Source organism: Tachysurus fulvidraco, chromosome 3, assembly GCF_022655615.1.
Source record: "Tachysurus fulvidraco isolate hzauxx_2018 chromosome 3, HZAU_PFXX_2.0, whole genome shotgun sequence".
Lineage (NCBI taxonomy): Eukaryota > Metazoa > Chordata > Actinopteri > Siluriformes > Bagridae > Tachysurus > Tachysurus fulvidraco.
This window is the reverse complement of record NC_062520.1, coordinates 27085678-27099428: the sequence shown is the minus strand read 5'-3', so window position 1 is coordinate 27099428 and position 13751 is coordinate 27085678.

Here is a 13751-nt window from a genome sequence, read left to right as displayed (position 1 = left end):
AGCCTCAGCTGAAATTCTTTTGTGCAGATGCAAACAGGGTGTGGTAGCAAAAAAAAGGGGCAAAATTTTATGCACCCATGAACCTACTCCTGTTTCAGGCTAGTGAAAAATCTAATGACACCCCGCACAGAAACCACTAGCCAGTATTTTTGTAACTGCTGAGGTAAACAGCAGCTTGTTTTCTGTATTTCCTTTTTTGGTAGAGTAAAAACATCCCTAAAAATGGAAAAAAAAGTATTGCTTCTAATAGGATTTTCTCCTATGAATTCTGCCTTTAGTTTCTAAATGCTGAGTTAAACAGCAGCTTGTTTTCTGCATTACCGTTTTTGGTAGAATAAAAACATCCCTCAAATGGGAAAAAAAATATTGCTTCTAATAGGATTTTCTCCTATGCATTCTGCCTTTAGTTTCTAAATGAAGCCTGTCGTAGTTTCGTTGTTAGCAAAATTGTGTTTTGTGGCAGAAGTGCTATAGTATACTACCACAATTCCCCCCAAATATTGTATTTATTTATTTGTTTGTTTGTTTGTTTGTTTGTTTATTAAAGAAAGTATACACTATGCATTTTACCCGACTCTCACAACTCCAAAGGTAATTGGAAGAGCGGAACTCTCTAGTCAGGATTAACCTCTGAAGTTGATTTTGATTGTGGGCAAGCCGATGGAGAGTTATGTACGAATGTGTCATGGTTGCAGAGAGGTCAAGAATGTTGTAACTGACTTTTCTCCCCAACTTCTGTGCTCCACCTCTACATTGATACAACGCATGACACTCACCAGCCAGTCTCATTTCCTCTCTAACCACAAAGTCTGAGTAGAAATAAGGAGCAAAAATTCTCAAGCACACAGTGTGGTAGGAAACAAAGAAAAAGATATATCATGGCACAAACATATAAGCATATGAGGATCTAATAGACTCTCATGGACTGTAATATTAAATTGAAAGTGTGTGTGGTCAAATGTATGGGAGGGAGGTTTGATGGACATATAAATCAATGGTATATACAAAGCCCATAGCTCTTATTGTAAATAAAAAAATAAAAAAGGTTCTCTCCATGCCTGACCACATTTACCAAGCCCTATTTCATCATGTTTGAGCGAGAATACATCTGCTAGGCACATGGTGTTTGTAGGCAAAAGACATTTAGAGAAGGACATCTGTAAGGGAAAAAAATAGGCTCAAATAAAACAGCATATGTTAGTGTAGAAAAAACATGTCCTTTTAACATAGGGGTAGAAAAAAGCTTTCTGTTAGTATAATGTGCTTAGATGTAGGGCCCAGATTCAAAGCTACATCCAACAAATGAACAACTTGCCTTATGTCATCTGAACCTCACCCTCTGAATAAAGAGTGTAACAAAGAATTTTCTTTCTCTGAAAGTACAGGATGGAAGGACAGGAAGCAGACTGGAAGTTTATAGCAACTCCAAAAAAAGCTCTTTACAAATAAATACATTTATATCTCTTACAAATTGTATTGCCATTTTATATTATAAATAAAAAAATACATTAATAACTTGCACTGACTTCTTTATATATTAATCAGTAGTAAACAATCTATGATGTTAAAAGCCAATTTACATTATACTTTCATGTATTTTCCTTATCTAACAGTAAAAGGGCAGTTATATGTAAATGTCTTCCATTTTGGTCTCAGAAGTGAATTGTGCAATTTGAAACTCATATACAACTCTTTTGTTAAAAAAACAAGTAACAGCTATTTTTTTTTATTAAACATAATGTTTAATAAGAGCTAAGCAGTGCTTGCACCCATTAACATTATTTATCAATAGATAATGTTTTTTTTCCATTTATCTTTGTGATTTGTTTGACACAAGGACTATAGTCATACATTCACAAAGACTATAATTGCAAAAAAAAAAAATAAAAAAATAAAAAAATCAGGAAGTGGTTTATTTAGTGTGTTCCTTTTAGTGACCACATCAGAAATTTCCAAGAAACATCTTGTGGGCCATGAACCATGCTGTGACACTCTGTAGGACTCAGTGGCCTACTTACTAAATTCTGTGCAATGTGGAAAAACACAGAGAGAAAAAGGCACATGGTACATAACAGTAAGTCCAGTGTCTGCAAGGTAGGACCACAATTATTAATGTATTAACTTGCCAAGAGGTCCATCAGCACTCTTCCAGGTATATCCCATGTTTTAACATATCCACTGCATATCCACTGCACCATTATATAGCCTATATACTATGCCTGGTAGTTGTGACCTATCCATTGTTAAGGTCCTCTGACCTCACGCTAACACCATGACTTGATATACTGTATTGGACTGTTGTGACATACAAAAGGAAGTTTTGAGGGCTAGATGCTATGTCTGTGCCCTCTCAGCTGTCAGCAATTCAGTACCGCACATGATTGAATTTGAGGAGTCAGGCATAATGATGTGGTGCATTTTCCTGTTGGCACATTTGCCATACTTTGGTGGAGTTAAACCTGATTACATATATCTGGAAAGTACTTTGACTAAGTCTAACATGGGCAAACCCTAAAAGCACTAGTGTTCTCAAGTTATATTAACATGACAGTAGACAACAGACAATAGACAATATCACACAGGTCCACTGATATGACAGTACTGTAATTGCATGGCAGAAATTACACCTGATGACGTTAGCAAATGGAATAAGGTATCCCTCATTTGAAAAAGAATTACTGTTTATCGAGGAAGGTAAGTATCTGAGTTGGAACTGTGGAATTTGCTTTCTTGATCACCTCTGTCCAAAAACAAAGAACCATTTTATGGTAAGTTCACTGGAAAGTACTTCATAAAATGCATTACATAAAAAAAAAAAAATAATCTCACATCTCCATCAGAATTTCTTCCAAAGTCCTCTTTTTCTTAATGCTTCTCCAGTTGCAGTAGCTCCAGGGACAAGGTGTAGGAGTAGCTGGTGATGCTGGAGCATTTTGTGTTTAACCTGAACAATAGAGTGGCATATGTCCTTATCAGGAAAGGGAAAATAGATTTCTGATCTATTTCTCTGATTCATCTTTTTTCTTGATGTTCCAATGAAACCAGGTTCCGTTGGTTTCTGCCAGGCCTGAGCTGATGCTGCTATAATAATGGATGAGCAAACAGAATCCTGAGAGCTTTATCAACTGCTGTTACCTTGCAGGTATGCTTGGGGTTAACCAAGGGAAAGATCTGTTGCAAGGAATTCCTCCAGTTTAGCTAGCTAAGTTATTTAGGCTAAATAGGTAGGCAAGTAAGTATTGTATAATTGGTTCATCTGTCCGCAAGATTCCATGGCATGAAAAGGGATGCACACGCTTTCCTTATAGCTTATTACCAGGAACAGTGTTCCAGCAATGTAAAAAGGTTTTTGAGCTGTGTGCAAAGAGATGGAAGAGAAACTCAACCTCCAAATAGAAAAAGCAACCCTACCCAGTGGTAGGATAGAAGTGCACCTTTTGTCTATTGCATTTGTAGGATTCTACACTGGAGGCTACGTACTGTATACATTTATCAGTTGGACACTAATACAGGAAGCACCAGCAGATTAGAGAAATAATAATTAATAAAACTCCAGAACAGGAGTATTTATTTTGATAAGATCCTCTAAAAAGAGCAGTTGTGTCAATCTTAAATTCATTATTGGTTAATCAGATGATAATAGGACCACCATAATGGAGGTCACACTCTTAATCTCACTTTGGATATAAATATAGTATATGTAGAACATTATCTCATTTCCTGTAAAATTTGTCTTGGACACAATTTATGCAACTTGCCACAACACTGTGTTAAACGTACATTTACAGATGCTACTCGGAATTGTCATCTTTGATTGGATTTACCCCACAAAACTTGGTCAGGTGACTGATTACTTAAAGTCAGTGTTTCAGCTCCACTTAAAAGAAAAAACTAGCAACCTGGGACAATTGCCAAACAAACCTTAAAACAATCATCTAGGAAATTAAAACATAAATTGCATTAAACTAAGTTATCATTATTTTAATTAGTGTGGAAGGAACAAAAAAATCTCTTGGTGTTGATAGTTCAGTGCATCACTCCATGCTAATTCAAGTCAATTCAGTCTAATTTATTAGTGTAGCGGTTTTAACAACTGATATTGTCTCAAAGCAGATTTCTGGAAGCATTGAAACGGAATAAAAATTTTGAAGTTTAAAATAAAAATACTATTTATCTCTAACATCTATACCTAATGAGCAAACCTGTGGTGATGGTGGCAAGGAAAAACTCCCTGAGATGATATGAGGAAGAAACCTCGAGAGGAACCAGACTCTGTAGGGAATCAGTCCTCATTTGGGTGGCACTGGATAGTAAAGAATATATTTATGTAAATAATATTCTTTTTACAGTGGCTTGCAGTCGAGTGGAATTGTGCAACCAAGAGCTCCTGAGGAGCTAAGTATTCCTTCCTGCCGAAGTCTTCAAATGTTCACTGATGAAGACCCGAGCGTTAAATTGACAGACACAATGGCAGTTCAAAAACAGTGTGATAGTCTCCAAGTGGTTTCATGTTTAGTAATACCATGGGGCATATGCTGTCCATGCAGATTTATCACAGAAGACAAAAATTCTTAGAATTTATTAATGGAAATGAAACGTATTATAAGGACACTAAAGTCCAATCGGTGCAATTTGGGAGATTACGCCACTTGTACTCCTGAATTTTCTATTCTTGCCTTTGCAAGCTTCTGCTTATCTCCAAAAAGAGACATGTTTCCTCTTTCTGCTTTTGCCTTAGATTATAGAGTCTCTCCACTTTGTGAAGCCCATAGCTTGTCTACAACTTTTACTTACTTTTTTCACTCATGAAGCTTCATGAGTAGGCCTGCTATAGGTTTCTTGTTTAAAATCTTTTTTTCTGTTTCTCTTCTTTAATATTCTCTAGTGATAATGGTATTTATGAGTTTAGTCTAATCATTACGTTTATCATACTATGTCCTAGCCTACAACTGTGCACAGTGTGGCCTTACTTGTAAAGGAGGTGAAGGTTTCTTGCATGCATCTTACTATAATAAATGTGTATTCTGATTTTTATTACTTTGTCTCATGTGTGTCCTCTCTATTCCTTTTGGCCCAAAAAATGTCCCCAGTAGTTCATGTCTGGTTTTGTGCTTTTTCCACTGTCTGTGCACTGACTAACTTCCCTTTTTCGCAAATCTGTCTGGGTAGCTGTCTGTACCTCAAAATCATTCACTTTTCACAGTGAATTTGAGAGGCTTAGGTAATATTTAACTCATCATTATCAGTTCATAGACCTAAATGGTGACTTTAGTTTGTCTAGAATGCAGCAACTAGAGTCTTACGTACTGTAGAACCAGAAGATATGAACACCACTCATATCTTATCCACATTGCATTGGTTCCCAATCAAAATATGTATTGATTATAAAATACTATTACTGAAGTATAAAGTACTGAATGGTCTCACACCACAGTGCCTAAGAGATCTTTTGTTTTTTGTGATCCACCTGTCATGACGCGGGGTAAGGAAGCGGACCCAAACGCAGGATAGCAAAATCAACAGGATTTAATAACAAAGGACATGAAACAACACACAGACTAGAGACAGGACAAAGACAACTGTAGATTCCGCGCTGCACAAGGCAACGTGGCAAAGTTAAATACACAGGGTAATCACAATAGGAAACAGGTGTGTAGACAGGGAGGAGCAGACAAAGGTGGGGCAGACATGTGACGAAGAAGCTGAGCTAGAGGGCCGAACGATGTCCACTGCCGAGCTAGAGGGCCGAGCGATGTCCACAGCCGAGCTAGAGGGCCGAGCAATGTCCACAGCCGAGCTAGAGGGCCGAGCAACATCCACAGCTGAGCTAGAGAGGGCCGAGCGACGTCCACAGCGAACAGGAGAGCCGAGCGACGTCCACAGCCGAACAGGAGGGTCGAGCGACGTCCACTGCCGTACAGGAGGGCCGAGCGACGTCCACAGCCGAACAGGAGGACCGAGCGCAACCCCGACGCACCGCGGCCAGACCCCACTCTCGGGAACCAGGAAAAGGGGAGGGAGGGCGGGGAGGGAAAAAAAATCCTCCACAAAACAGAAAAGTCCACGGGGCAAAACACGGGCCTGCAACACCCCCCACGGACAGGAAGCGGGGCGACGTCCTCCACGGAAACCAAATGTGAAGCGATGCCCCCCACCGGACAAATGCGGGGCGATGTCACAAGACACAACAAAACAAAACAAAACTCGGGCTGGCAACATGGCCTGCAACCTGGAAGTGAGGTGGCGCCCCCTGTGGAGAAACTGGATGCGAAGCGGCGTCCTCACCAAAAAAATGCAGACCGATGTCACCAAACCCGCGAAGTCCAGGAGGAAAATAAACCCAAAAATGCTCCCACGATAAGCCGGTCCGAGCACTGCTATCCTGCTGGGTCCTGGTGTGGCGGAATCTTCTGTCATGACCCGGGGTAAGGAAGCGGACCCAAACACAGGATAGCCAAATCAACAGGGTTTAATAACAAAGGACATGAAACACCACACGGACTAGAGACAGGACAAAGACAACAGACGAAGGCGGGGCAGACACGTGACGAAGAACGTAAACAGATGCACGTGGCCGGGCTGAGTCATGACACCACCACGCCTACTTCGAGTCGAGGCTGAAAACACATTTGTTTAGTCTAGATTTTATGAAAAGTTTTTATTGGGTAAAAGAGCAGATCTGGAGGATTCATGGGCATAGAGAGTTTGTTAATCTGGGATGTTTGGATGCTGTCGGCTTACCGTTTACCACTCTTTCGAGTCACTCAGGTTTGCTGACTATGAAGTGGTTGTACACTTTATGTCCAAGGAAGCCCTTATGTCTGTGTGTCTGTGTCACCTTCCACCTCTCCTTTTTAGATATATTGTCATACAGTAGTTAGTGTTGCCAGAGTTCCTGCTTGCACCGTGCACATAATAGACATTGTCTTTAAACATTGGATGATTACAAGCATACATAATATTTCGCTCTCTCTCTTTTTTTCCCTCTTTCTCCTCTGTCTCTCTTGCTCTGTCTCCTTTCAGATATACATGCCACTCCCGAGCACCCAGTGTTCTGAGCTCCCAGTGTGACTGCTTGTCCTTTTCCACCTAATCCACGCTGTTGCCCTAACCCTGGATGGAGTCTTTTCACTTGGTGGTGCACTCTGAGGGGATCTGTATGGACAGCCCATGGTCCATGGGATTGCAGTGGATAGAACCATTTAGAGATTTTCACACTGTCTTCAATCTGCCATTGCATTGGTCAGCTTTGTGCTCTGATCTTCATCAGCTAACATTTGAAGATTTTGGCAGTAAGGAATTAGTGTTAAGTGTATAATGAACTCAGAAATTACCCTGACCTATTGCATAGTTCCACTCGACTAGAAACAGTTGTAGAAAGGACATTATTTACATTTATATTATTGACTGTCTGTATCAGTCAGGATGTAGGCCTCATCATAGCACAGAGACAATGCTGGTTAAAGTTGTAAATGACCTGTTCCTGGCCTCTGATGAGGGTTGTGTCTCTTTGCTGGTATCACTTGATCTTAGTGCAGCTTTTGATACTATTGACCATGTCATTCTACTTGAAAGGGACAGCCCTCTCCTGGACCGGGTCTTATTTGACAGATTGATATCAGTTTATAGATCTAAATGGTGACCACTCTAAACAAAATAAGTTTTAGGCCCATTGCTTTTCTCTCTAAATATCCTACCCCTTAGTGCAATTATTTGTAAACATGGTAAAGGCTTCCACTGTTATTCTAATGACACGCAGCTATATGTTTCAGGCAGGGGCGATTCTAGAATTTTCATTTTAGGGGGGCTCAGCCACCAGGGTAGGGTTGTATACTATCACACTGTGATAAGGGCTGAAGTTGAATGCAGCGAAGACGCATTGGATGAGAAACCGAACTGTGTATTGGTCCAGTAAACTGCAATTACAAGGACTGCACCGATGCAGATGTCATATCATAGCAATCCATCAATAAAAGCACACACCTTGTACTCTCTGATGTTCAGTCTGCTCAGCGTCCCTGCGGATTGAAAAACGCGCTGAATCCACGCAGACTCAGTTCAGGGGAGGAGCCAAAACATGACGCAGCTTGTCGCCGCTTCAAATGCGTTTTTAAAGGGGACTGATCAAAAAATATTTAATCAAATAATTTTTTAGGGGGGCTGGGCAGAAGTTTAGGGGGGCTAAAGCCCCCTTAAAAAGTGCCTAGTGACACCCCTGGTTTCAGCTAAGTCAGATGTGAGCTTAATAAGATTAAAGATTGTGTGAAGGACATTAGACAGTGTATGCTTACTAACTTCCTCCTGCTTAACTCTGACAAGTCATAAGTGCTTTTACTTGGTCCACATGCAGCCAGAAGTAAGTTTTCTGATTACAGAGTAACTCTGGGTGGTCTTTCTATTACATCATGCACAGCAGTAAAAGACCTTGGTGTGATTATTGATACCAGTATCTCATTTGATTCTCACATAAATAATACCACAAGAGTAGCCTTCTTTCATCTCAGAAATATAGCTAAGATAAGAAATATGATGTCATTACATGATGCAGAAACACTAGTTCATGAATTTGTTACCTCTAGGTTTATTGTAATGCTTTACTGTCTGGATGTTCCAGTAGGAGCATAAACAAGTTCCAGTTAGTCCAGAATGCAGCAGCTAGAGTCCTAAATAGAACTAGAATATATGAACACATCACCCCTATCTTATCTTCATTGCATTGGCTTCCAGTCAAGTTTCGCATTGATTATAAAATACTATTATTAACCAATAAAGCACTTAATGGTCTTGCCCCACACTACCTGAGAGATCTTTTGTGTTTTTTATGATCCGTCATGCCTACTTCGATCAAAAGGTGCAGGCTACTTGGTAGTACCTCAAGTACAAATGTCTACAGCAGGGGGCAGAGCTTTTTCTCACAGAGCCCACAAGTTATGAAACAGACTTCCAATTAATGTTCAGGACTCAGACACAGTCTCGGTATTTAAGTCTAGGCAAAAAACACATTTGTTTAGCTTTTTATGAATATCTTTTCTTACAGTAGGTAAAGGAGTAGATCTAGAATATTCATGGGCATAAAGTGTTTGGTGAATTGGGATGTCTGGATGCTGTCGGCTTACCACCCTTGCAAGTCGCTCAGGTTTGCAGACTGTGGAGTGGTGGGACGCTTTACATCCCAGGAAGCCCTCATGTCCGTCACGCTTTCTGGCTCTAGACCTTTAGTTATGTTGTCAAAGCTAGTGCTGCCGGAGTCCCTGTCTGCACATAATTTCATTGTCCATAATCTGATCACAGTCATACCTAACAATTTCTATCTCTCTCAGTCGAGCTATGTATGTCACTCCCAAGCTCCCAGGGTTCCGAGTTCCTAGCCCGATCGTCTCTTCTTATGGAGTTACTACATCAATCCTGATGTTCTACCACTGGCTGGAGTGTTGTCTGAGCATGGTTCTTCTCAAGGTTTCTTCCTTATATCATTTCAGGGAGTTTTTCCTTGCCACCGTCACCTCCGGCTTGCTCATTAGGGATAGAGATATAGTATTTAAAATGTTAAGTTAATCTTTATATTATTATTATTATTATTATTATTATTATAATTATTATTATATTTAAATATTCTTTTTCTCTCGCTTCTGTTTCCATACTTCTGGTAAGCTGCTTTGAGACAATGGGAAATTGTTAAAAGCACTATACAAATAAATTCAATTGAATTGAAATTGAATAGTGTCACCCAAATGAGGATGGGTTCTCTCATGTCTCATTGTCTCTCATGTCATCTCAGGGAGTTTTTCATTTACACCATTGCTGTACTGTATACCATTGTTTGTATACTTCTCAAAAGCTTCTTTGAGACAATCTAAATTGTTAAAAGTGCTACAGTATACAAATAGAATTGAATTGTCTCTCATTCTCATTTAACAAGTTTATGTCTTGTTTATGTCTTATGTCTATTTTTGTTTTTTCCTCAGGTGTGTTTTCCTTGACTGATCCTTAATCCGTTCCTGCCTCTGCACAACTGTTCCTTGTGTCTCACTGATTGCCTTCTTTATATATACCTGCTGTCTTGTGCTTGTTGTTTGCTGAGTCCTTGTCATGTCTACTGTTTTCTGGTTTCTTATTTTAGTTACAGTAACTGGTCTTTTCTTTGTTTTCCATGTGTTTGTTATTTTGACGATTTTCTTAAAAACCCTTTTTCATGTTTTCCCACCATTTGGATCTAATTCTACTCCGAGGAGACACCTGTCACTGACACCTAACCACAATGGCATTTCTGTCTGCAGAGTTGCTTGTGTTGTGCATGAAAATCCCAGGAGATTAGCAGTTATAGAAATAGAAAAACCAACCCATCTGGCAAATAACAATCAAGCCATTGTCAAAACATTTTTCCCCATTATAATCATTTTTGGGACTTTTTCTTGACTTAACATCCACTACCTCAGTACCTCACTATTGCACAATTTCCACTACATGTGCCTTTTTGCACTCTACTAATATATGTAAGATTCTATGTTCATATTCATACACATCCCTATATTCAAATACTACCTTGTAATTTTTTTATATATATTTATTTTTCTACCTCAATTTTCCACCATATTTTCCCAGTTTGCCCTATATGTTCTATCTTACTTTATTGTTTCTTAATTGTGTCTTCTATTTTTATATCAAGGACAGTCATAAGAAGCATTTCACTACATATTCTTGCTGAGTATGATTGTGTATGTGATAGATAGATAGATAGATAGATAGATAGATAGATAGATAGATAGATAGATAGATAGATAGATAGATAGATAGATAGATAGATAGATAGATAGATAGATAGATGTGTGATTGTTTTCCAGTGTTTTTAATTAAGAGCTGAACCTGCAACTGCAACTGTCTTTGATGCATGATAGTAACATAAAATAATTTTCATTTGTAAATTTTTGTTACAATGCACAGTTCTATAGTCTGTGTTGTGCGGTTGCCAATTGTATATTATTTATAATATACAAAAAAGTATTCTTGATTAAAAAATCAAGGTATTATTGCCCAGAAAATGAATCAGAATGGATGGAAGGCCAGAAGTAAAAATACATGCTTTTACTTTTTTATACTCATTCTGCTTATTACAAGAAACTATACCCTTTGACTTTGAAATTCAACAAATAAAAGCAAACCAACTGTGTCACAGTTTAAGAAGAGGATTTTTGTGGAATAGGAATGCACTATATATAAAGCTCTTAAGTACACATAATTACAGGGTGTTCAAAATGCACCCTTACATTCGACTGTTTTTCTGCCTGTTGATAATAAATACTTAACTATGTTGAGAAAATTTACAACACAGTTCTTAAACGTATGTTGCATTATTGGTCAGAAACAGACATGCAGAAATCATATTGAAATGAGAAGATAATAGTATATATATAATATATATAATTTCAAATAAATAAAATAATTAAATAAAAGTACACATTAGATAAAAAATGTAAATATTTAATCAAGATAAATCAAGGAAAATTATAGGTAGCCTGACAAATCTTTAGACAAATAAAACCAAGCATAAAATTCAAGCATCACAAAAACAAATACAAAAAATACATACATACATACATACATACATACATACATACAGTACATGCATACATATATCAAGTTTTGCAAGAACTCTAATTTCGTTAAAAAAGAAATTAGACAGGTTTGTTAAAATAAGGTGAGATTATCCAGTTAACTTTCTTTTGTGGAAAGGGAGATTCCTGTGTGATTTGATAAACAAAATATAGCACAAACAGCCTTTCTTTTGATTATGCATGTTTTATGCCAGTATTACATGTACAATGCAATTATGCATCATTTTCCATGGAGCATTTGTTACAGGGAACATAGCTGTTACAGGGCGTCCTCTACACATATAAGGCTTGCGTTTAACAGTCATATGTAGTCTAACTCTAAGCATAATAACGCCGCCTGTTGGCCACTAAAAGCAATTACAGCCACTAATAATGAAATAACTTTATGCTAAGATTTTCACAGCTTCATTGTAAAATCTTGATAAATATTTTATAAAGACAAAACATTTGAAAAAATCTAAATATTTTCTAATATAAATAGATGCATTGTTAGAATGAGCTAAAATTGGACATTTATGTTTAGCCTGTTCATGGATTGACTATAAATAATGCTGCAATATGTTAATGGTGGCAAAAGTGATGTGCTTCAAATGAAGTCACAGGAAAAGGATGCTGATTTTGACTTTACAATGTGCATTTTTATATTATATATTTGCATACTTCATCTATCTAACTAGCTAACATTTTATGAATATGCATTTTGTAAACATTTCAAAAAATAAGATTTGTAAGATGTCTATATCTCTTTGATGCTATTGTTTAGCCTCGTCTCCTTAGCTATGTACATGAAAATTTAAACATCTTGAATATTGTACTGTGTACTGACATACTGTATACAAACACTACATGCTAAAAATGTTTCCTCACTTATAAACTGTAATCTTAACAATGAAACCTAAAAAATGCAATTCTTTTCCATTCTATTAATATCCTTCTGGTAGCCGGTCAATAATTTAACAGGAATCAATATGTATGATGAAGATTTCAGTTACTCTTAATTCTGACAGTATCAGTAGCCTAAAAAGGAAAAAATAAATCTTATTTATCAAATAAATCAACGCTGTTAATGGGAGAATACCAAGCCACTTTAAAGCATAGAAAAGAGAGAAAATTGCAAAAGCATTGGGCTTAACCAATACATCATTTGGAATGTCAAGAACAAAATAATCCACTGGTATACAAACAACCTTGCACTGAACTTGTAGCAACAGTAGTATTTCTTCACAAGCTGCATCCACAAAGCCAACAGTATTGTGGATGACCCCAAACACCCCTCACACACACTCTTCACCTTTCTGCCATCTGGAAAAAAGGTACCAAAGCATTCAGGCCCTCATGACCTGACTGTGTAACAGTTTCTTTCCACAAGCCATCAGTCGCCTCAATAACTGAACTGAACTATACAGAACACAATACACGCACACACTGAACTATATGAACTGCACTGAGCTACACCAAATACACACATACACTTAGAGCATACATACATGTTTACAGGACCACCCATATCAAACTGTTTATATGCTGTTTTGTATAGTTTTTGCTCTTTGCTCATGCTGTCTTGCATATTTCAGTCGATTGCTGTTTTGCACAATTCATTACAATACCTCATATAACTGCTGTTATTATAAGTGTTCATTCCAGTATTTCTGCATGTGTACTATAGAACATACTGTACAGTAAGTACACTGGTGGGCACTGCTTTTGTGTAATGTCTTGTTTTGTTTGTTTGCACTGTCTTTTGTCTTGCACTGTTTGGTTGCACATATGTGGCTAGGACTAACTTGCTAAGTTCTTAGCTCTGTCTTTGTTCTATGTACTGTAGCACCATGGTCATGGAGAAATGTTGTCTCAATTCACTATGTACTGCCTCAGCTATATATGGTTGAAATGACAATAAAAGCTTTTTGGCTTTACTTGACTTTTAATCTAAACCCTGTGAAGGAAGAAACCCCAAAACAAATAGCAGTTGAATGAAGCTGTGATACATTTTTTCCATTTTTGTAACAATTCCTAAACCAGTAGTTCTAGCAAGCTGCACAGTCAGTATACAGATATCACAAAAGTATTTTCACATGAGAGCCATGGTCAGTCTGACAGTCCTGGTCAGTCAGATTGAGAGAACACATGATGGAATAG